At 39.2% G+C, this 23,553-nt stretch overlaps 1 long non-coding RNA gene across 1 annotated transcript in view; it reads left to right on the forward strand.

The window, feature by feature from the left end:
• The window catches only part of LOC138066547 (uncharacterized), a 58,643-nt gene that overhangs the window by 29,538 nt on the left and 5,552 nt on the right, over positions 1-23,553 (forward strand). Inside the window, exons 2-3 of the long non-coding RNA XR_011139858.1 lie at positions 11,392-11,481; positions 15,795-15,948. This is a non-coding gene — a long non-coding RNA (uncharacterized lncRNA). The remainder of the gene's footprint in view (positions 1-11,391; positions 11,482-15,794; positions 15,949-23,553) is intronic.

A 23,553-nucleotide genomic window follows, 5' to 3' on the forward strand; every position in this document is an offset into this window, starting at 1 on the left:
ACTGGAAGGGACCTCAGGAGGTCTCTAGTCCAACCTCCTGCTCATAGCAGAGACAACTCTGGGGTCAGACGATTGCTCAGGGCTTCATAAAGTCTGGTCTTGAAAATCTCTGAGGATGGAAACTCTGGGCAACCTGCTCCATTACCTAACTGTATTAAAAGTGAAAAGATTTTTTCTTCTACCAAGTCGGAACTTCTTTTGTTTCAATTTATGTCCTCTGCCTATCATCCTCTTGCCATGAAGATACTGATTCCAACTTCTTGATAACCTCCTGGTAGGCATTAGCAGGCTGCTGTTAGGTCCTCCCAAAGACATCCTTTCTCCAGATTGAATCAGCCCAGCTCCCTCAGCCTCTCCTCATAGGGCAAGTGCTTCAATCTTAGATCATCCTTGTGGCCCTTTGCTGAGCTCACTCCAGTTTATCAGTATCTGTCTTGTACTGGGGAATTAAAACTGGACACAGTGGTCTAATGAGTGCTGAGTAAAGGGGAAAGTCGCTTCCATTGATCTCCTGGCTGTGCTCTTGTTCATACTAGGACTTTTTCAAAGTGCTTTTCACTTTGCTTTTTCAACTAGTACTTCTCCAAACAATTTTGGGCACAGTTCAGAAATTAGCATGGAACCAGGATCTTCTCCAATAGGCAGTTTGGATGGATTACCCTCTTTTGGTGGAAAAGAGACTTTAACAGTATGGACATGGTGGGACTCTCCTACTTGGTGTCAGGCCAGAGAAGAGGCCCTGGTGCAACCCAAGTTACTGGTACAAGTGGAGCTTATACGATGACATAGATGCCCCTTGCTTGTGAACTGTGCAGTGTAGGAGTTTATAGGATAACTTAATTACTGTGGTTGCTCAGAAGTCAGATTTTACTGTAAAGACTGCATCTCAGCTTGAATCAATTCAGCCTGAGGCAGCACAGTTATGGACTCTGTCTAAACAGGATCTATGGTTTTAGAGTAAAATCAACCTCCCTTCTTTTCGGTAGGCCTCAGTAACTTTTAGACCCTGAGTACATGCAGTTAAACTACTTCCAGACTTTAGCTGCTGGGTCTGTATAGGTCTGTGCTGTGCAGCGAGGCCTGACAAGCTTGCACCAGGACTGTTACCTGCTCTGAAGGTTGCTCTGAAGTTGCCCAGCTGGACACCAGAAAGCTGGGTAGGGCCATTCTTAAAGTGAGGAATGCAGCCTTTTCCCTCCCGCCTCCTTAGACTTGTACAGTAGAGAGAGATTTGAAAAAAAAAGATGAGTAAGGGGAAAAAAAAGGTTGTTTTCACTAGATCTGTGTTTTCATTTGCTTCATATTTTAGGAGCCATCAGACAAAAGGGCAGGAGAGGAAGCTAAAAATCCTTTTCAAAAGGCACAGAAAAGAAATGAATAACTATAAAAAAAAGCCAAAAGGTAATTTTGAAATAAATCCTTAACTTCTAAGCTGAAGAGCCAGGCCTTGGATATTGTTAATGAACCATTAGTCCTGCCTTAATCACAACATCCCTTTCTTTTGTTCTCACACCCCACTGTTTCTTCGCAGCCGGAGACACTTGGATTTTCAGAAGTGACAGCGCTCCTCATGAGCATAGTTCATGCTGGTTATAATGGACACATCTGTGCTTACAATGTTTGTCCGTCATATCCACTGTTTGCTTTAAGCAGCACGATGAAGAGTATGTGACAGTGTGTGTGCATGCGTATGTGGGAGCAGCAGCAAGGAAGCAGTGAGAATGCAGAGACTACTTAAGACCCTGCTAAGCTGCTCTGTTTCTCAATACTGTATTTATTGCAACTCACTTTGTAGTTAGATGAATGGAATATTTTTTTAAAGGAATTTTACTCCCAATTGTTTTTACTACAACATAAATTTGCTGACTCTTTATTAGACACTAAGAACTCAGGCAACCCTTGGTGAGACTCGATTTCCTATTGAAATATGTACCGCTTTGCCCTGGAAGTAGGTGTTTAAGCTGAATAACAAAAGCTTGCAGACAAAAGTTCCCTTTACAGTCACAGCATTGGATTTCTCTGCAGGGCCAGGGCATGGGCCAGAATTCTTGCATGCAATTGTTGTTAAACTGCTGCACAGCCTTTGACATGCTTTTGGCCCAGGCCAACTAGCAGTCCCCTGGACAATGCCTGGCAGGGTTTGGGGAGCTGCCTAAGCAATCTGGATGTGGCTATGCTGGTGTGAGGGGGAGACGCGTTTGGCCATGTTGGTGTGAGTCAGGCCATGTTCTTTGGCTCACAGCCAGAGACTGGGACCTGCCATGTGCTATCTACTTGAAAAGATGCAATCATAGCATTCTTTTTTTCAGGCTCTGATTCTGCAGTGAAAGTTGCAGGAGTAGCTCTCTCTAGGGCTCCAGGTACTTCTCCTTAGCGTGAAATTGGGTCTTTACATGATGGCAATCTCATTGATCCTTAGTTACGCTGAGGGTGAAACCTAAAATATCCTTGATAAGTCAAATTGCTTACTGTTCCTGAAACTCTTGGAGAAATAACTATACAACCCATTCAGGGGTTGCCTATGAAAACTTGTTTTTTGCTCTCCTTGGTCTTTCACTTATGAAGATACACAAGAATAGGTTTTTTGTTCCCATTTTGGTTAAATAATTTTGTTGTTCTCATACTTTGTCCTGAATTTTCATCTCAGAATTCGAATGTCATGCTGATTTTTTGTTTGCATTAATCTTATAAATTAGTATGTAAGATGCAAGGCTGTGAAGCGTTGGACCTAAAGCAGAGTTAGACTTCATTTGTCCTCTTGTGTGTTTTCCTACCACCATTCATTCAATCACAATCATTCGATTATTATGTCAGCTTTTGTATATTATGTCCTAAAAATACTTTCAGAACATTTTCAGAATACTTATAAGCCAAAATAAATATCATGAAGCTCATGACTGTAAATATCAAATTAATTTCTCTATTGGGTGGATATTCCTGGGTTACTAATAGGCTAGTTTGAAATAATCAACATTTCAAACTCTAGTACTGTTTCTTATGTATTTACTTTTTATTTCATTGAGCCAAACAAGGTAAATGTGAAGCAACAATGCAAAATAATGTTAAGAGAAGTCATAATTTAGTTTTCCTTAATGATGCTGATAGCTAGAAGACCAATGGCAAATACAATTAAAGTTGCATAACTCTTCCATTCTATCCTCTTTTTAATTCTTTCATAGTTTTCTTAATTGATCGCTATCCATTCCCAAAGTTCGTATTTATAGTTTCTGTCTGAAAGAGATTTTTGGTGAAAATCTGTGTAAAAAATGTTCCAGCAATTCTTGAGAATGAAAAAACTACCAAACAAAACAAAACTCAAACCAATCCTCCAAAACCATTGTATTTGCCATGAAAAGAATAACTAAAAAACCCTGTCTTTTATGCACAGCTTTCATTCAAAAAGATTCAGGAAAAGGATGAAGAGCCAAATACAAATACATGGAAAAATCTCAGTAGGAAAACTGGGACTTGTGGTCATTTTCATGTGCAGAAAATTTGGCCCATAATTTGCCATGGAAATAGCTTCTTTTGAGAGGAAGTTTTTTGGTAAATAGTGGCTGTATTTTGACAAAAATGTGAACCTTTGGAAACTGAGTTCTGTTCTGCAGTAAATTTTTTGTGTGTAGCTGTGAGCTGTCATTCAGTGAACAGATGATTTAACTGTGCAGTGAGTGAGAAACATTTTGGAAATTTGTGTAGGTTAAACAAAAATTTTACCTTCATAAAGTTCATAATGTAAGCAAAGCCTTGACACTCATAGTATCTAACGTCACTAAAACTCATCATTTGAAAGAATTATCTGCTGGTCGGACAACACAGCAAGACATAAGCAATCCAGGAGGTTCTTGGAGAACACTGATGATGATAACTTTCTGATACAGATGATAGAGGAGCCAATAAGAGGTGTGCTGCTAGACCTTGGACTAACAAACAAGGAAGGGCTCATTGGAGATGTGGAGGTTGGAGGCAGCCTTGGCTTTGAGATGGTGGAGTTCAGGATCCTGCAAGGAGGAAGCAGGGCAAAAAGTAGAATCACAACCCTAGATTTCAGGAGAGCAGACTTTCACCTCTTGAGGGACATTCTTGGAAGTATGCCATGGGATAGGGCCCTAGAAGGAAGAGGAGTCAAAGAAAGCTGGTTAATATTCAAAGATCACTTCCTCCAAGCTCAAGAACAGCGCGAGTGTTCTTGAGCAAGAAGTCAAATAAAGGGTGCAAGAGACCTGCATGGATGAACAAGGAGCTTCTGGCAAAACTCAAACAGAAGAAGGAAGTGTATAGAAGGTGGAAGCAGGGACAGACCACTTGGGAGGAATACAGGGACGTTGTCAGAGTGTGCAGGGATAGGGCTAGGAAGGCCAAGGCCCATATGGAGTTTAATCTGACAAGGAGATGTCAAGGTCAGCAAGAAGGGCTTCTTTAAATACATCAGCAACAAAAGGAAGACTAGAGAAAATGTGGGCCAGCTGCTGAACGGGCCAGGGGCCTTGGTGACGAAGGATACAGAGAAGGCAGAGGTACTGGATGTCTTCTTTGCTTTGGTCTTTACTGACCTGGGGACAAGAGAGGAAGGCTGGAGAAAGAGAGACTTTCCCTTGGTGGAGGAGGATCAGGTTAGAGATCATTTAGGCAAGCTTGACACCCACAAGTCCATGGGCCCTGATGGGATGCACCCACGAGTGCTGAGGGAGCTGGCGGATGTTATCGCTAGGCCACTCTCCATCCTCTTGGAAAGGTCATGGAGATCAGGAGAGATGCCCAAGGACTGGAAGAAAGCCAATGTCACGCCAGTCTTCACAAAGGGCAAGAAGGAGGAGCCAGGGAACTCCAGGCCTGTCAGCCTCCCCTCCATCCCCGGAAAGGGGATGGAACAGCTCCTCCTGGAGGTCCTCACTAAGCATCTGGAGGACAAGAAGGGGATCAGGAGTAGTCAGCATGGATTCACCAGAGGGAAATCATGCTTGACCAATGTGATAGCCTTCTCTGATGGAGTGAGTGGCTGGGTAGATGAGGGCAGAGCAGTGGATGTTGTCTCCCTGGACTTCAGCAAGGCTTTTGACACTGTCTCCCATCACATCCTCCTAGGTAAGCTCAGGAGGTGTGGGCTGGACGAGTGGACAGTGAGGTGGGTGGAGAACTGGCTGGATGGCAGAGCTCAGAGGGCTGTGGTGAATGGCGCAGAGTCAAGTTGGAGGCCTGTGGCTAGCGGTGTCCCCCAGGGGTCAGTCCTGGGTCCAGTCTTGTTCAACGTATTCATCACTGACCTGGAGGAAGGGACAGAGTGCACCCCCAGCAAGTCTGCTGATGAGACTAACCTGGGGGGAGAGGCTGACACACCAGAAGACTGTGCTGCCATTCCGAGGGACGTGGACAGGCCGGAGAGCTGGGCGGAGAGGAACCTCCTGAAGTTCAACCAAGGCAAGTGCAGGGTCCTGCACCTCGGGAGGAAGAACCCCATGCAGCAGGACAGGCTGGGGGTTGACCTGCTGGAAAGCAGCTCTGCCGAGAAGGCCCTGGCAGTGCTGGTGGACAACAAGTTAAACATGAGGCAGCAATGTGCCCTGGTGGCCAAGAAGGCCACTGGGATCCTGGGGTGCATTAGGCAGAGCGTTGCCAGCAGGTCGAGGGAGGTGATCCTGCCCTTCTACTCAGCCCTGGGGAGGCCACTTCTGGAGTACTGTGTCCAGTTCTGGGCTCCCCAGTACAAGAGAGACATGGCACTCCTGGAGAGAGTCCAGCAAAGGGCTACAGAGATGATTAAGGGCCTGGAGCATCTGCCATATGAGGAAAGGCTGAGGGAGCCGGACTCTTTAGCCTGGAGAAAAGAAGATTTAGGAGGGATCTGGTTAACGCATTTAAGTATCTGAAGGGAAGGTGCAAAGAGCCCGACTCTTCTCAGCGACACCCACTGATAGGACGAGAGGCAACAGGCATAAACTGAAACATAAGAAGTTCCATCTGAACCTGAGGAAAAACTTCTTCACTGTGAGGGTGACAGAGCATTGGAACAGGTTGCCCAGCCAGGTTCTGGAGTCTCCTTCCCTGCGGATATTCAAGAATCATCTGGAGAGGGTCCTGGGCAATGTGCTGGTGATCCTGCTTGAGCAGGGGGGTTGGAATAGATGATCTCCAGAGGTCTCTTACAACCGCAGTCATTCAGTGATTTCTGTGATTCTGTGAATTCACAGCTGCATCTCAGTGGGTACCATTTTTCATTTAGACTTTAATTGCTGCATTGATTTTGCATAGACTCTAAAATAGTAAAATAAGGAGAGAAATGTAGTTGAATTTTTTTTTTTTCAGTAATTGATATAAATTATTATATTATTTGGCTTGATACCTATCTTAATCCAAAATGCTACCTTTGACCTAAGATCTATCTGAAATCTCAACTTCCTGTTGGCTGATAGTTCATTATGTAAGGTCATAATATGTTTTATTCACTCATCATCCAAAGAATTTTCCACTTCTGCTACCCTTTTTCTGCTTTATTCAACATCTGGACATTTATTGACATCTGGGTTGGATTTTACTGAATATATAATTGCACATACAGTGTAAATAAGCAGATCCCCCTTTTGAAAGGAATGTAACCAGGCAAGCCTAATGGTTTGATCCTGCCCCAGATATATTCTCAGTATCATTTATCCTAGAAAAGTTGTTCCTCTCTTTGTGCTTAAATCATTGAGTAAAGTTGTAGTGAATGTCAGAAAGAAAACAGCAGAGGTATTGCTTAACATAGACTGTAGGGTTTTTGTATTACCTCTCAGTAAAAATTATCACACTAATGATGAGAAGATTTGTTCTGAAGCACAGCGGGAGCAGAGCCTCAGAGAAACCTGTCACTGTTAACGAATTCTCACCCGTCAAAATTATTGAGGGTAAAATCCTTTAGCCTTGACTTTAACTGTTCACAATTTAGGCATCTCACTTAAACTTGTTACTGAGGTTCCTCCTGTAGTCAGTGAAGAAGGACAAGTCCTTGTGGATGGTGATTTATCCTGCCTCTTAGACGGTAATTATGAGATGGGAAAAACTGTCCTCTGGAGGTGCTTTTCTCATTCTAGCAGATTTGAAGAGACCTTTATTGACCGTCCACTCTAGGCACATAGCTCTTAAACCACTACAGGCAAGTGAGACAAATCCAGGGCCAATTTCACTGTCACCAGCAGTATTCAGATGGGACCTAAAGAATCTGTTGCTCAAATTCAACAGTTTATTAAATGATTTTTTTAAATGACCATGAAAACAAGGCTAGGCAATGTCTTTTACCAAAAGTGTTCCTGAGGTGGCAGAGGTGAGCTGAGGAGAAGATGTATACCCTTCACCTTCATAGGAACAGGTTCTGTCAATATTGAACCTCAGAGTAACTTCTTGTTTCTGCTTCATTCCAGGTAGAATTTGCTGCTGAAGTCTGAGTTGTCCTGCTAGTGCTATTTATTGTATAGCTAAAAGCAACTTGGTTGGCACAACCTTGCTCCATGCCATTTCTGGGGGGGGGAGGGGGGTGAGAGTGATCACTTTTAAGCAACTTTGATTTACTCATTGTTTTAAAAGAGAGGTCCCTTCATGATATTTTACAACTTCTGTACTATTATCTTTAAAACCTGTTACTTTTGGTCTTGGTCACACATTTACTCCCTCAGTCAGTGCTGGATCAGCTGAGAACTAAATTTTGGCTTCTAACCCTGAAGTTATTATCTGCAGCTAGTGCAAACGTTCATTGCTCTCTCTCTTCAATCCAGCACAGGATCTGTCCCTCACATAGATTTTTTGAGCTGTGACTTTTCGGAATTAATTTCCGCTTTCTTTTAAATATATGTTGTGTTATATGCGAAAATACAGCAGGTTCTGAACTGATAAACACGCACACACACACACAAAATGAAGGTGTGAAAAAGAAACCATTTCATGGCTCTGAAACCGGTGACCACAATACGTTACACAAGACCACCCCACAACAAGTAAGAAATTAGAAATGTTGAGGGCTGTTGAAGACTAAATTTTCACAGCAGATCAGCACAAAGTTATTTAGCACAGATGTTTCTGTAATTGTGATACACTGGGAAAATTCTCAGTATTCAAACTTCAATGGCTCCCAGACTCACGCTTCCACCTGTGTGTTGTGGTGGTCTACTCTTAATACACTGGTCTGTAATGTGAACCATGTGGCAACATGTGTCTGGCTCAAAAACTTGTTAAAACCCCTCTCCTCCCCACAGTATTCTCCTCACATCTTTAGGCTTGTTTCCTCATTTCTATTTTTATGTTTGAAGGATTTACAAAATGGGAGAAAATAAAGACACCGCAAAGCTTGTGGGACTGGAGATGTGGGAGGGAGCTAAGTTCAGGTACTTCCAGTTTGATAGTGCTCAAAAGGTGTTAGCTGCTCTGTGCAATGCATCCAGTGGCCTTTGAAAAAATGAATGTCATGGTGCTTGTCACAATTGATTGATCTGCTTATAGGAAAAAATATTGAATGCATTGATTCCTTTTTCCTGTAAAGATGTTATTTTTTAAAAGTTTATCATTATTGAAAATTGTTTTATATCAGTACATTTCAATCCATTTATTTTCTCGTGAAATATTTATTTTGACCATCATTATTATAATACCAACTAGCTTTCACATAATACTTTGCGTAAGTCTCAGTGTTTTCCTAACAGTGCTCATTATTTGTTTGCTGCCAGAGATTTGCTACCAAACTCACGACTGTATGCTTTTGTATGTGTGTGTGTCTATAAGAATAAATGATTCCCAACCTCATAAAGCAGAAAATGTGAACAAATATTTTGCTAATACTTTTAAAAATATATAGTAGCCTAAGGGTTCCTGAAATGTGTCAAAACTTTTTACTAAAAAAAGAGATGTCAGTAAAAATACTAATAGTTAACAAATGGCATAACTTACATGAATTCAGCTAATATTCTATTGAAAAAAATAAACAAAATACTTCTTTCACCTCAAAGTAATGGTTAAAGAAATACAAGCAAGTTCTATATTATTTAGGTATATATGTATAATTTCGTATACTCCTGGATATGGTGTTTAAGTACCTCAAAATCCATAATGTTCACAGCTAGAGCTTCTTGGAAATTTTCCCACAGAATGTTTTTCCTCTGGAAAATTGCTGATTCACAGAAATCAACATATTTTACAGAAGAATATGGCTCTTAGTGAAATTATTTTTAAAGGAAAAATACAGAACTATTTTGATGAGATTTATGCTATTCATTTCACTGCTTTCTGACTAAAACAAGTCATTTTTTAAAATGCTACTTATTTTTTAATATATTTTGTATTATGCAACTTTCTTAAATTATTCTTTGGAAGACAAATTTAATTGCTCTAGAACATAATTTCCCAGGGAATTTAATTTAATAGAAATTTAATTTTACGAACTTTTTTTCCCCTAATTTGTAAAAGAGTAGATCTAGTTTCTGGCCAGCTTTATTTACAATGTCTGTTTTATTGATACTTGAGGAATGGTGAAGCTAGACAGGGATTCAAGCAGTCTTTTGCAGTATCCTTAAAATAAAAAAGCTGTTCATTACTAAAATTATCTCAGTTTTACCATAGAAAAGCTCATATATTTTTAGAAAGCATTTCAGTATAAGTATTTTTATACAGGTTAAACTTTGTCCGACTTAGAGATGGGCAGCTTTATTGTTTTAATATGGCGCAGTTTGAGCCTATGTGTCGGCTAGAAGTTGAGCATCACCTCCGTAGTCAGCCTGGGTCATCTAGAATAGCCTTTGAGCAGATAGATAAAGTTTCAAATGCACTTTCAAGGGTATATAGACAAAATCTACTATTCCTACAGGTTCCTAAAAAATCTTTTAGAATTTAGGACTGGTTCCTCCAGGAACTATGAAAATTGAACTGAGCCAAACATAGAAGTGAATTCCCCCAAAGACGGAACCAACCCTCTTTTTCTAGTGGTTAATAGTAGTAAAATAATACTAAGACACAGATGGAAACTGTGCCATGTCAGTTCCTTAGAAGCAAGGCTGCACATCTGGATGCTTCACACAGCCCATCAAAAACGTCTGTGCTTTCGGCAGCCCTCCTGGTCCTCCCCCAGCCTTGGGCTAACACCTTGCCACAGGGTCACCAAACAACAGATTGATCACCCTGAACGTGTGAGTTTCGCAAAGGTTATACAAATAACCTCTTGTCGTTGAAACTAACTATAGAAAAAGCCTATTTTTTTTTTAAGTGATTAATTCACTCACAGGTTGAGAACAGAAATGTGGACAAATCCACTGAATAAACTCCTCCTAATAAATAATTTATTTACTTCTAGTTAGCAGGCCTAGAAAACAAAACAAGTAGAGATAGGCATGAATAGCCTTTATTTCTAGGTATGAAAATTATATTCTCCACATTCAAACTAGAGTTGCCTCATATTAGCACTGCGGAATGAAATGCATTACTTCTACAAATGCCCTTTTTATACTTGCTTTATTGTACTGTTGATACATACGAGTCATGGCTTAAGGAATGGCCTTGTCTGTATTATTAAACAGAACAAAATGCTCCTTTAGCTCAAGGAGGTGAAGATTAAAGCTGGTTAAAGTAGGAATAATTTATATGACAAATTTTTAAAAGAAATTCCTTTTTACTGAGGTTCACGTTTTAGTTGTTTAGCACGTCAGAGCTTTTAGTAGCTTTCAAAGTTTTCAGACAGAAGACCTGCAATTCTGTAGAAAGATAGAATCTCTTTTTCTCAAAAGGCAAGCCTTCCAGAAATAATGCTCTGAAACATTTTAATTCAGGGAAAAAAAGTAAAATTATTCTTATTTTTCATTGAAATTAGCTATTTTGACCAAAAAAAATAAAATTCAAAACATTCTGGTAAGTATTTCTCTTTTAATACTTCACTGTTAATGCTGATCTTTTAGAAGAACTGAAAATGCACCTAAAATCATGATACTGAAAAGGTAGAAGTTACTCCTAAATTTTTTGACATAGTGAATATCTTTGTACGAAAAAAACAAACATTTAGCAAGATCTTATCCCCCCCCCCCCCCTTTTTTTTTTGCTTCACTTTGGTAATACAAAATTCAAGGTTGGTATATATCTGAAGACTCTTCTCGCACAGTGGACCTATGCAGTGTCCATATACCGGAACTTCAAGGAGTCTGGTCTTCTGCATTCTGTTAAGTGGCCAGATATAAAGTCTGCAACATGTTAGACATAATAATACGGGACCATCACAGTTGTTCAAACCTTCTGGGATTGCCACCTGTTCTTAAAAACATGACTACATTAGTATAAAATGTTACCTTCCCATAGCTGGTATTTCTGCTCTGCTGGAAACTTACTTCAATGTAAAGTTAGCCAGTGTAGTTTAAACATTTTTCAAAGTGTCTGTTCTACGTACTCCAGCTACCTGTGCAAGAAGATGCTGATGACAGCCTTATAAAAGCTCTTATTTACGCCAAGGACTGAAGAGGTCCAGTATCAACATCACGGCGGGTAAGTACAAGGATGACATGTCTTTGCCCCGTTTCCTGTACTGTCGCACGCCAAGATGAATTGCATTTGCTTGGGCTTATATATTCTTTTCTGCTGGGAAGAGAAGGTATATTATTCAATCTAAGTTTGCAATAATTACAGGTGCACTTTTTAGTTATTTTTTCTCTGTAAAAGCTGTCTTTCACTACAAGTCACAGAAAATTAATTTAACATAATGAATTAGCTCGTAAGGATTCGAGACTTAATGATTCATTTTTGCTTCATGCCTCACAGACAAAAGCTGATATAAAATTTAAGTTTCTGCCTGACTTTTAATAAGTATTTAAAGGACATAACACTTGTCAAAGTATTAAAAAGTCATACTTAAAAGGCCAAATAAACTCTTCAGTTTCTGTGAAATGGTATTTTTTACAAGAAGCAATGGGTCTATTGCAGCACACAAGTGCTTAGGCTAGAATTCACATGCTTCAGCTTTGAAATTTAGATTTTCTGCAATGTCTTGAAAGCTCTTGGGAGCTTGAATAAACAATTTGGAAGAAAATGCTTTACTTTACTGATGTTTGTGTTTTCTTTGTAAACTGCAATGGAACCTGGTAACTCATGGAAGACATTAGTGGTTCCGGTGTTTCTATAGCTGAGACAGAATAGGTCTCGGTGCTAACTGATGCTTTTATTTACGGTCTGGAAATTTGGAAATTCATAAAAAGCATGAATGGTCCCTCTTTGCTTCACCTTACAATGCAATAGGTTTGGTGATGGTGGCTATTTGCTAAAGCGATATCTCTGGGGAAGTACAAAGGCTTCAGCAAACTTTTTACTGGAGATGAGCTGAGCTATCCAGGCCACTTAGACCCTGAGCAAAAAGGGTGATAGAAACTTGGTACTTTAGGACTGAGGGGAAATAACAAAATCTTCCTCTGAGGAGAATTTTCATATCAGTTTATGTGCGACTGAAAAAAAGGAGGAGTTAACAGCTGGGTTAACAGTAGGCAAGCACTCACAGCCCAGGAACATTTGTGAAACTAACAATATTTTTCATTTGCAGACTCCTAATTTAGGCAGCTGTGCCTTTCCAGCAAGTGTGCTCCCTGCAGAGTGAGCTCCTTTCGTAGTGTAAACTCATGTGTCTGCATATCAAATACCTTTTTCATTGTTCATTTATGTCACTTTCTTGCTTCCCTGTCTGCTTTTCTGAGCTTTTCTGAGTTTCTTTTCTTTTTCTCTTTTTAATGATGATTGACAGGTGTTGTGGATTGAATGTGGATGGCACCATTTATGGAGCCGGATCAAGCCGAATCTCATTTCAACTACAAGTTTTAAAGCCAGTCCTTCAGAAATAACAAGTTGGGGCCGAACCCCTTGGCTTTATTCTGTCTCTGCTTACTACAACTCCTGCAGCTCAACTACGTTTGAGTTTCTCCTTCAGCCCTTGTAAAAGCATCAGTCACCTCAGACCTGACCTGTAGCAGCTCTTCTTGCTGCCAACTTGCAGTAAAATTTATTGCACTGTTTTATCAGATGACATGAAACAATGCCAGCAATTTCTCCAGTGCTATCTATATGTGATCAAACAGCACTAAAGTTACGCACACACTGAGCAAAGATATGCTGGTTCCTCTTGAATATTTTTGACCTATAAAGTCTACTGGAAGCATACTTGTTTGACAAGAGGCAAATAACAGATCTTTCAGCCAGAAGCTTGTCAAAAAGAATGCTTGACAAGCCAGCCTTCAAAAATGCTGGGAAAAAGAATCTGATTTTATACTGCACAACTCTGGAGTATCATTTGATTCAGAGGTCAGCCCCCTAAAGTTATTTACTGTTCAGAAGGTGTTTTTAATCAAATTGAAAAAATATGGCTTCTTTCCAACAATGCCTCCCTTCTCCACAAGCACCAGTAGTCAGGATTAAAGAAGTTTAAATAATAACAAACCAAGCTTTGTGTTTGTGCCTAGTGTCAACTTGCACTGCTACAAGAAAATGAAAGATCTTTTAAATTTTACTATAGTGCACTTAAAAATAGAAAAAAAAAATCATTCTACAATATTTACTGGTATCTCCAAGTTCTCTGTTTCACAATGCTCTTTATACCTAAAGTCTTTGATCACTCAATCCTTAAATTGAAGAGCAGGTCAACATTTGCAATGGAGTGTGGAGCCTGTGCTGGTGGAAATGGAAGTCAGTAAAGTCTCTCTGTACAACGCAGCATCCTGCTGATATACTGACAGGAATCCAAAAGGAGGACAGCCATGTTCATGCCTTGCTGTGACCAAACCTCTTTGAAGTTGTTTTAGAGCTTTTTCTCTCAGTGCAGCTCTGTATAAATGCAAAAATCTGCTCTGAAAAACAGCAGGACTGTCACTGCATTGCACTCCCCCACTTTTCCACCAATGTGTACAGAGCCCAATGATGCCTCTTTGCATCTGCAATAAGTCATCATCTAATCTATTTTTATGGTTGTTATTACTGCAGTTTCTGAAAACCTCACACATTTTGCTGTATTTATCTTAATCTGAATTCCCCATTAGGTAAGAAATGTTATTGGCCCATTTTCAAAGTGAGGAATTTAGGCATAGAAAGGTTAAGTGACTTGCCCATGGTCACAGATGCAGTCACATACGTAACCTGAAACATCCACCTTAAACACTCTGAGTTTCCCATTTCTTTCCAGGAATATAGAGAACATCAATTCCTAAATAATTTTAATAGTGTCTTAGTCCGCATTACACGCTGCAACTATCTTGCCCCTGTGTAATAAGGGATGCAGACGTGCTTCTCAATGTCAATGAGAGTTTGCATGTGTAGAGTAAAACTCCAGCATAGTTAAAGTCAATGGGAATTTTGCCTTCGGCTTCAGTGGAGCCCTGGTTTCACCAGCAGACTTTCTATGCATTATGTTCTCATTTTCCACAAATGTGGAATTGCTTATTTTTAATTTGGTGGTATAAAGTATGCTCTAAAGCTAATTGGAAATCACAGTGCAGTGATTTAGATGTATAACTCTTAATTTTCGTAACTTGGTCTTCTATGTTTATTTTTGGATAAGTTCTCTCTTCCTTTCTTCCTTTTTTCTTTTCCGTAGTGGCTTTAGCTACTTCTGTAAAGTTTTAGAAATTTACCTTCTTTCAGTAAAATATTTGGAAACTACCACCCCTTTATAATTAAAATTTTACTCGCTTCTTCCCCACAAACACGTTGGCAGCTAAGTAAAAGCTAAACTATCAAGTGGTATTTATTTAGTTGTGATTTTCTGTAGTTATTTAAGAGGGGTTACTGCGTTAGAGCTACTTAAACCTTTCTACATTGAAAAGAATATGGTTTGTACAGATTTACATCAAAGTTGTATAGCCCATAATATTACACTAATATAGCAGCATTTTTGTTCGGTTTTAGTATTTCAGGGATTCTTTATGGGAAAGATGTAGACATCTACGTGGAAACAATCCCAACATCATTGTTAATATTTTACCAGGAGAAAGCCTGACCTTCTGAGTAAAGTAACTGAATGAAATACGATTGTCTATGAAGATTATTCCTTTAATATTGTACAAACTTTATTCTTCTCTCTTTAATGCTTTGACAATCTGCAATATGCTATGGACAAATATATCCTTCTAAATTGGAGAGATAGAACTGGAATTCAGTTCATGCCCACCCAAGGCAGAAAAGGGTAGCAAATAACCTCTTTCTCTCTTGCAAGGAGCATTCATATCTATTAGCTGTCTGTGTGGCGAGAGGGAACCCTCTGTAGTGTTAATCCTGGTCTATGTAGGTGGGATCACTCAGAGCTTTGGATGCGTTCCCCACGCTGCACCAGCCAAGATGGGCTGGCACATGGGAGTGGAAATAACTTGTGCCAGGTGCAGGACTAGTGCAGATTAGTGCAGGGGGACAAGGGACTGCATTACAACTGAGTCACAGTCTAGCAGTCTGCTCCTGGAGCAGTGTAACCATACTCAGTGCTTGTGGCAAAGCCACCAAAATTAGTCGATGGTGCTAGCTGTAGGTTTTCAGGACACGCCACATAGCTTACTCCCATTAGCCAGCATGAAAAGAAAAAAAAAGGGAATTTGGTATTTGCAGGTTAGGTAGTTGAAGTTCTTTGTTATTGGCTTCTATGAAATGCTGCTTCTTGTGAACCCAGAAACCACCATTGCTGCAGTATGGAAATGGTTCCAGCTTAATGAAAAAAGAAAGGTGATTTTGCTTGCATTAGTAAAGCTTTGTGGAAGAGCTCCTAAGGAAAGGGGGTTGAGAAAAGAGGTGGGAAGGTCAGAGGAATTGTAATGTTTTTTTGTCCTAACTTTTTATAGGAACTGTGCTGTTAATGGCTCTGCAAATGCCTGTTTGTCTCCATGTGAAGGAAGATGGATGTGTGAAGAGTCACCTAAGTTCCAGGGAGAAACTGAGCAAGACAGATTAGTCCCACCTCAGCCTGACACCTGGGGCACGTCCTTATCTAAGAGGGTAAATGGATCAGAATGTTACTACCCGTTTATTTATTCTCCTTCTGTTTGGAGACTTTCCCTGATTAATTACTCCCTAGTAATTGCTGCTGTTAACTAATGTCAAACCCAATTAACCTGGAGTCCCTTCATCCAGTACCTCCACCATCCCTCTGCAAAGAGGAGAAGGTCATCAGCTAGGAGGTTCTGAGGATGGCCACACTTTACCCATTCGTTTATTTGCTTTGGGCCTTGTTTGCTATTCCTGCTGCAATGCCTGGCGACAGCTTTCTAGAATTCCCATCAAGTCTAATTGGCCTGCTGAAGCAGCAGTGAACATAAGATTTAAGAAATGTTTTCTTTAAAAACTTCTGGTCCTACAGACACTTTGAGATCAAATTTCACTCTGCTGAAATCACACACGATTCCCTGTGATTTTCATGAGAAATACTGTAAGAAAGTATTAAAAGAGAAACATGTCTCAGTGGTTTGGAGTGACTGATGGCCAGGGGGGTTGAAGAGTGGGTGGTGGTAACATAGCAAGGCATCTACAGAATCTTTAGAGGTTGCCAAAATTAACACATACAAGGTATTCAGTATCAAAGTTTTCAATATTTGGCTCCATAAACACAATACCGGTTGCAAAAACAAAGCTAAGGATTTCATGCTGATTACTTAAATAAAAACTGTTTAATTATGAACATTTGGGAAATGAAGTTATGAAGAACTGACCAATATTGCTACGGCTTCCTAGTGTTCATACCAGACCGTGAACGCTGTGCCAGCATCTTACTGCTTAGCGTACTGTAGCTTCAGCTATGGTAAACAGTTCTAAGGCTTAATGTGTCTCAGGCAGATAGCTCAATGCAGAAGGAGGTCTAACTCATCATTAAGGCCTGTCACTTTTAACTTCAATCAGTTGTGGACAATGTAGTCCAATAAAAGTTGCCAGCACCATCTGTAGAGGTGCTGATCAAGCAGGTCAAGTTCTTATCTTCTTAATTTGATTTCATCCGCATTTCAGGCATTTTCATAAAATGAAATAAGATTTATTTCAGAAATAGAAGTAAATCGTGTTAGTATACAGGAAATGTTGAATGACACCTCATATTGGTCACAAAGATCAGGTTCGTCTTCCTGGTTCTTGACAAGAGGTCTGTTTTTTTAATTAATATTTTATCATTGATAGGAGCTATCATTTACTGCAACTGCCCTTACTGTCTATTATAACTTTCTTTAGAGAGTGCTGTATCAATGCAAGATTTAGTTATGTGGTACCTCTCCTTTCTTTTCTATGGTTACTACTAAAAATATGCATTTCTTGGCAATTTATTACCTGGATTACTCTTAGGAGTTTGATTTGCCTTCCTCTCCTGTCTCTCCTGCCCACCTTCATGATTGACTGCAATCCTTTTTTTTTGACTCAAGCTCTTTATCTTATCTTTTACAAGTCTCATAGTTATAACCCCACTTGAAGTTTTGGATACATAAGTGAGAGTTATAGAATTATTATGATAACAGAGTAATGAATTATGTTTTCTCATGAAGATGTTTAGGGTCATGTGCTTTACACCATGACTGGAATGGAGCATGCACCCAATCAATCGCCATGTATCAGCTGATGAAAGCTAGCTCTGGGTATGACTACTTTGTTAATATGATCACATATTTTGTTATTTAGGCTCCCAAGCATATTTCTCACTCTCTGTTTTTCAGGAATTAATTCAACAGGTGTGTATCAAACAGTTTTCACTCACAAGCGGAAACAGTAGAACAATCTTGCAGGATTACCACATTGACCTCTCTACCCTACCCTGCTGTATGGGAAAATAGGTTGTCTATGGAGTGATTTCTGAACTGCTCCAGTTTACACAGTGTTAAAAGATGAATTAGTATCATTTTAATTTTAATTTTAATTTTAATCTTAAATACAGCAGTTCAGGAGTTGTTTCAAAAGAAGCTTAGTATTTGTACAGAGGAGAAAAGGAAGGTGAGAATAGACACCTTAGAGTTTCAAGTTTTTTTAGGCATCTCATATAAGATATTACCACTCAGGAATAACTTTAATCATCTGATTAAACAATGACATGCGAATTACTGAATTGAAGGTTGGCATGTTTTGGCATGGTACTCTGTGTGTTACCCATACCTACATCTTCTTTGAGCTCCTCTCATTTTTGGCTTTGTAACTCTTCTAACGTGAAACTTCTCAATCATGTCACCCTTATTGACTATATCTACAATAGTAAAATTAAACTTTACCAAATAATATTTCCAGCACTGAAATTTGGTCATCTATGAATTGTGAGTGTGGTCTGATATATAACATAACTGACCTTTTGGTCTGGGTTGGCTAGCATGTCCCTGACCAACTCCCAAGCACACTCTGGGAGTCAGCAAGTACCAGCCTTCATTTCCAGAAAGTGATACGGCCACAGCCACCCTGCTTTAAAAGTTAAGAGATCTTTATAATATGGAAGGTTTTTCTTTTACATTCAGCCTCAAGGCTGAAGAGTCCTATCCTGTCTTGGATAGGTCACTTTGCCCTCAATCTTTCTCCTCTCAGAATTGCATCACTAGTCATTTGAGAATATGTCAGTTATTTTTAAATAACTAACATTGGAATTGTGTTCTGCTTTGATTTTGCTATGAAAGTAGAGGAGGAGGAAGCTACATAACTAAAGGGAAAAACATTCCTAATGTTTCTAGCTGAAAGACAACAACAATAAAAACAGCAACAACGATGACAACAAACCTTCTCAGTATAATCCTAGAACTCTTTAGATTTTCTGTGAACAATAAAGGAAATGTGCACTCCTGCTAGTATCTAAAGCAAGAAAGGAACACTTGTTGTAAATATATATACATGTATATTTGCTGTAAAAGTATACTGTTATAAATTTCAGCCAATCATATACAATTTTGTCAATGCAATGAAAAATGTAGTGAAAACATTCATTGTTTTTATTTATATGATCTAAAGACTTTAAAAATATTAAATTTCCTGAAAAGGGAGAATCTACTGTATAACATTGTTCTATTATTCACTCACCTTCCCTCTGGAGAAAACAGAATTCATAGGTGCTAGCATGAACTTGTGGAAAATCACAGAATTCTTTCAGTTTTGATATTCATCTATGAATAATATCAAAGTACATATATTCCAGCACGAAAACTCCCTTCCCCTCCCCTTTCCCTTCCCTTCGCTTCCCTTCCCTTCGCTTCCCTTCCCTTTTTCTATTCTGTAGTAGAAAAGAAACCACACTAGAAGAGGAAATATGAGAGAAGGTTTAACTGGTATCATCTGAATCTCAACTTCTGGAGCTCTGAAGTTGTCTCTATAACAGTTAAAGAGTACCTGGAAACATTCCCAGGCATTGAAACTCAACCCTGTACTGTTAAATTGTTAACATAGTCCCTGGCATGGCTTTGACCCCACTCCAACTAGCATCCTAGCATTTCCAGGCAATATGCAGGAGTTAGAATGGGTGGGGACCATTCCCAGGAGGCAGTTTGGATGGGGTTACTGTTGAAGGCTAGGATCTTAGTTTACCGATGTGACCAAACTGTGCCACTTGACCAGCATAGAGGGCTTGGCACTGGTTAGTTTACGAGTACAGATGTTGCCTGAAACTTTCAAGATCTTTCCACACATAGAAGCAATTCTGTTACAGATTAGACCCTGGTTTGGTAGAAAGATTCCAAACTGGTCTACTGTAAGTGCTTCTGTAAATACTATTCTTAACATATTTTAATCTATAATTACCATTTCTGGAGGATCTGCATTTTTCACAGCTTTTAATCCACCTAACTATACAAGATATATAAAGATCTGGACTGAAGAAACACCCACCCACCCACCCACACCCATCCACACACACCCCTTTTTGTTCTGACCCTACCTTTGGTTTTTTTTTTGACCAGATAACAAAACTGAGGTCCAGACCTGAATCCTCTGAAGTGAAACTGAGTGTAAAATTTAAGAGGCCTAAATATATTAAGGAAACATAATAAGAAACATTTAGAGCATTTTCCAGCTCTGTTTCACCTCTTTGATAATAATAAGCAGATGAAAACATGTGACTCAGCTATAGATATCAGTACTGAGTCTAAGTGCTCAGACTTTATATTGATATAACTGAGAACAGAAATATTCACTAATTATGGATCGTTCTGTTCCTACAAACAGGTCTTGTCTACGCTCAAAAGTGACAACAGTCAGATACAAGGTTGGTCTTTTTTTTGCCTTCCCGATGCAGTTATACTGACAAACCTTTCATTTTGCTTTAAGAGCTTAATCTGAGCAGGAAAACTCAGCTAAGCTATTACAAAACACCTATACTTTAAGAAGGCTTGCTGGTATATTTCTACTATTTAATCTATATAAGAAAAATTCGTTATATATAGACAAGGGCTAACACTCATGCATGCTGAGTAAAGAGAAAATCTCCTTGTAAAAATCAGCAGCTTGTTGCACTCAGTCTCAAGGTATATGTGAGGGGATTTACCAGAACAGTTTATCATTAATACTCCTGAAAAATGCGTTTTATTGTAACGAAGACAAGGTATAGGCAAAACCTTCTTAAGAGTCTTTGTGTGTGTTTCCTAGGTGCCTCAGGCAGTTGCCTTTATGCAAAGTAAGTAACGGTGTGGTTATCCATTGCAGACAAATGTGTCTGCTTAATTTTTTTCTAGAAGAAGGTATGTGCATTTCTACCTCACGTGACAGATCCGTCTCCACAACCTCTATTGACAGCTTAGGTTTTCAGAGGATCTTTCATCGCCAAAGAGGAAGACATGTTAATACTAGTATGTGTGGCACAGGATTCCTACTTTTGGGTGAAAAAGCTTAACTGATTGCATTCATTTAGCTACTGTAGTTGGAAATACTTACTGTACAATGCATACTTTTGTGTCTCCCAAGACACGCTAACTGACATGCTTAGGAAAAGTGCAGTCCAAGAAATAGCTCCTAACCTATGAGACAGAGCTCTCCAGCGAGGTCTAAATACATTCTGGAAGACCAGTTATGTGAAAGGGAACAAAAAAAAAGACAAAGAGAGGAAACTGGAAATGATGGATATATTAATAAATGAAGTTCAGCTACAAACATCCTGGGAATTCACAACCTGGCAGAGTTGCGAATCTTAACTTTAGATATCTCCAACTTGGGACAGATGCAGAGTCAAGGATAGCTATGGGTGCTCACTGAGTATTTAAATTTTGCACATTGTTACTTATTCACTGAATTTCTGGCTCCTATCTTAAAGGTAAGATGGAGATAATTATGTTTAGCGTTCATTTGTTTTTCAGGCCTAAAATAAGAAAGAAATCAAGTTTGATCCGTGGCAGCAGCTGGTCTATCTGCTTAGTCCACACAACAGATCATGGTGCAGAGATCCATGAATTAATGATTAGCTTATTATATAACCAGTATAGACATAATGTCACACTGCCATGCCTTGCCTAATCATTGGCTCTTGAGAACACAGACCTCTGGAGTGGGTACTGAGCCACGGCTGGACTGCATCTTGGCTTAAAAGCAGAACTGTGAAATGACAAATGGACCCAACACCACATTTAATGTTATCTTCAGGTAGTATCTTAACACTACAGTGGAGTTAAAGACATACCTTCAGGAGTTTTGCTTTTCTGATCTCTGCTTGTTTCTTTGGGTTGTGAAAGCTGGTAGGAGAATCCTTTCTCATGGTCACCATTAAAATGACCTGAATTTTCTTAGGAACTGATGGATTTTCAATGTTCTAGAAAGTTTTTATTGCACTAAAACACCTCACTGTGCCTCTCAATACTCAATGCTGCTTTTCAACTAGCAGAAATACCAAGGTTTGTTGCCCATGAGATTCCAGAGTGTTAAATCATAGATCAAGTATCAAACCTAAAAGAAAATATTGCTACGCACACATGGAAAAAAAAAAAGGTTCAGTTTTCATGTTGTCCAAAGAGCTGAATGAATTTCCTTTATATGTGGTTTATTCCTGATCTAAAAAAGAAACTTAGCTTGGGGTGAAAATAAGCTCACTTTCTCATTTGTTTTACCTGGGCCAAATTTCGGAGGGGAACACACGCATAAAAAGGGCATTTTATTTTGATAGAGCTCCCGGAACTCTGTCAGGATATGGTAGCCGATTAGTAGTAATATTGCCAGAAAGTCTGAAAATCAGCAACACTGACAGTAGCAAAAGCTACTTTTCAGTTTTAACTAGTTTGTGAATACAAACTAATTACAGAAAGAATCTGAATTTTAGATAAGAAGATTGGGGCAAAAAAAAAAGACGTTAAGAGAAAAAGTGTTAATTAAAATCAGAAAAGATTAGTTAAAAATCAGTCAGTGTAACTGGGCACTCATGTTGCAGCTGAAGTTAGTTTCTTGCACTGGCAAAGCAGTCCACTGAGAATATTATAAGTCCTATAAAAATCTATCCTCCTTGTTTGGAATTGATAATGTGCTATGTCTCATGGTACTATGTAATCCAATCAATACTCCTGATCCTGTTTGTAGATAGCTGTGCCTCAGAAGTCCTATAGCCAAATCAGGGTATAAAGAAGGTGCACACGACTTAATAGTGAAGATAGTTAATCACCTGAACAAACTTACGCAGGAGTTTCATCAGTTCTACATTCCTGGGAGTCTTTACATCAGAACTGGATGACTATAAGACATGGGGTAACAAAAACAGAAGCTACTCAGAAAATAACATAAGATCGAACAAAAAATGCAGGCTTAAAATCATTGAGGTATGCTTCACCAGTCTAGAGCAGTTCAGCACTGGAATACAGAAAAAGAGATCATTGACTTTGTTTTGCTTCTATATGGATGAATTTAAATCTGAAAGGGTTGCAGAACAGTACATGCCAAGTGGATACTGTGTGTAAATAATGCAGCTGAACTTACTTTGTTGATCTCTGTCATCCAACATCGTGAAATACTGTACACTCGTCAGGGTTAGAACAAACCCAGAAAATTAGTAACAGTTTACAATATTTATTAAAGAAACAAACAAACAATTCCTAAAATATTTGGCACCACACAGTAGCACGTGTTTTTAGCCCTTTGACACTCTGTGACTTGATCAGAATTTCCTCCTGCTTTGGATTACTTTCTACACTTGCTCAGATTTCTTAAGCCATCATCAGCTATTTAGAGCAGAATTTAGATACTTCTGCTCTTAAAAAAGGGAACCTCAATTATATTCTTCTTCCTTTCTTTGTAATTAATTCATTCTTTTCCTCTTCATATCTGTATCTTTTATATCTCTCCCAACAGGGCACAATCCATTTATGATGCTTCCAGTGTCACTTTAGTGAGGAATTTCAATAGCTTTTGCAAGAGCTTTAAGATGATGCGCTTAGGATATACCAAAAATGTCCTTTTTAATGACATCTATCGTACAATGCAAGAGAGAAAAAAAAAGTGGATGAAATCACGCTATCATTCCTATCAGTAGTAATTTTGCGATTCTTTTCAAAAGTCTTGTTCATCATTTGGTGTGCTATATTTTACCCAGTCTGGGGACGAGATTCTGCCTTCAGTCTCTTGTGTGTGTAAATTAGACAGACAATCCATTGCAATCCCAAGCAATCCTTTGAGACATTTGCTGTGTGTCCC

This window comes from Struthio camelus, chromosome 3, assembly GCF_040807025.1.
Source record: "Struthio camelus isolate bStrCam1 chromosome 3, bStrCam1.hap1, whole genome shotgun sequence".
In the NCBI taxonomy this organism is placed as follows: Eukaryota; Metazoa; Chordata; class Aves; order Struthioniformes; family Struthionidae; genus Struthio; species Struthio camelus.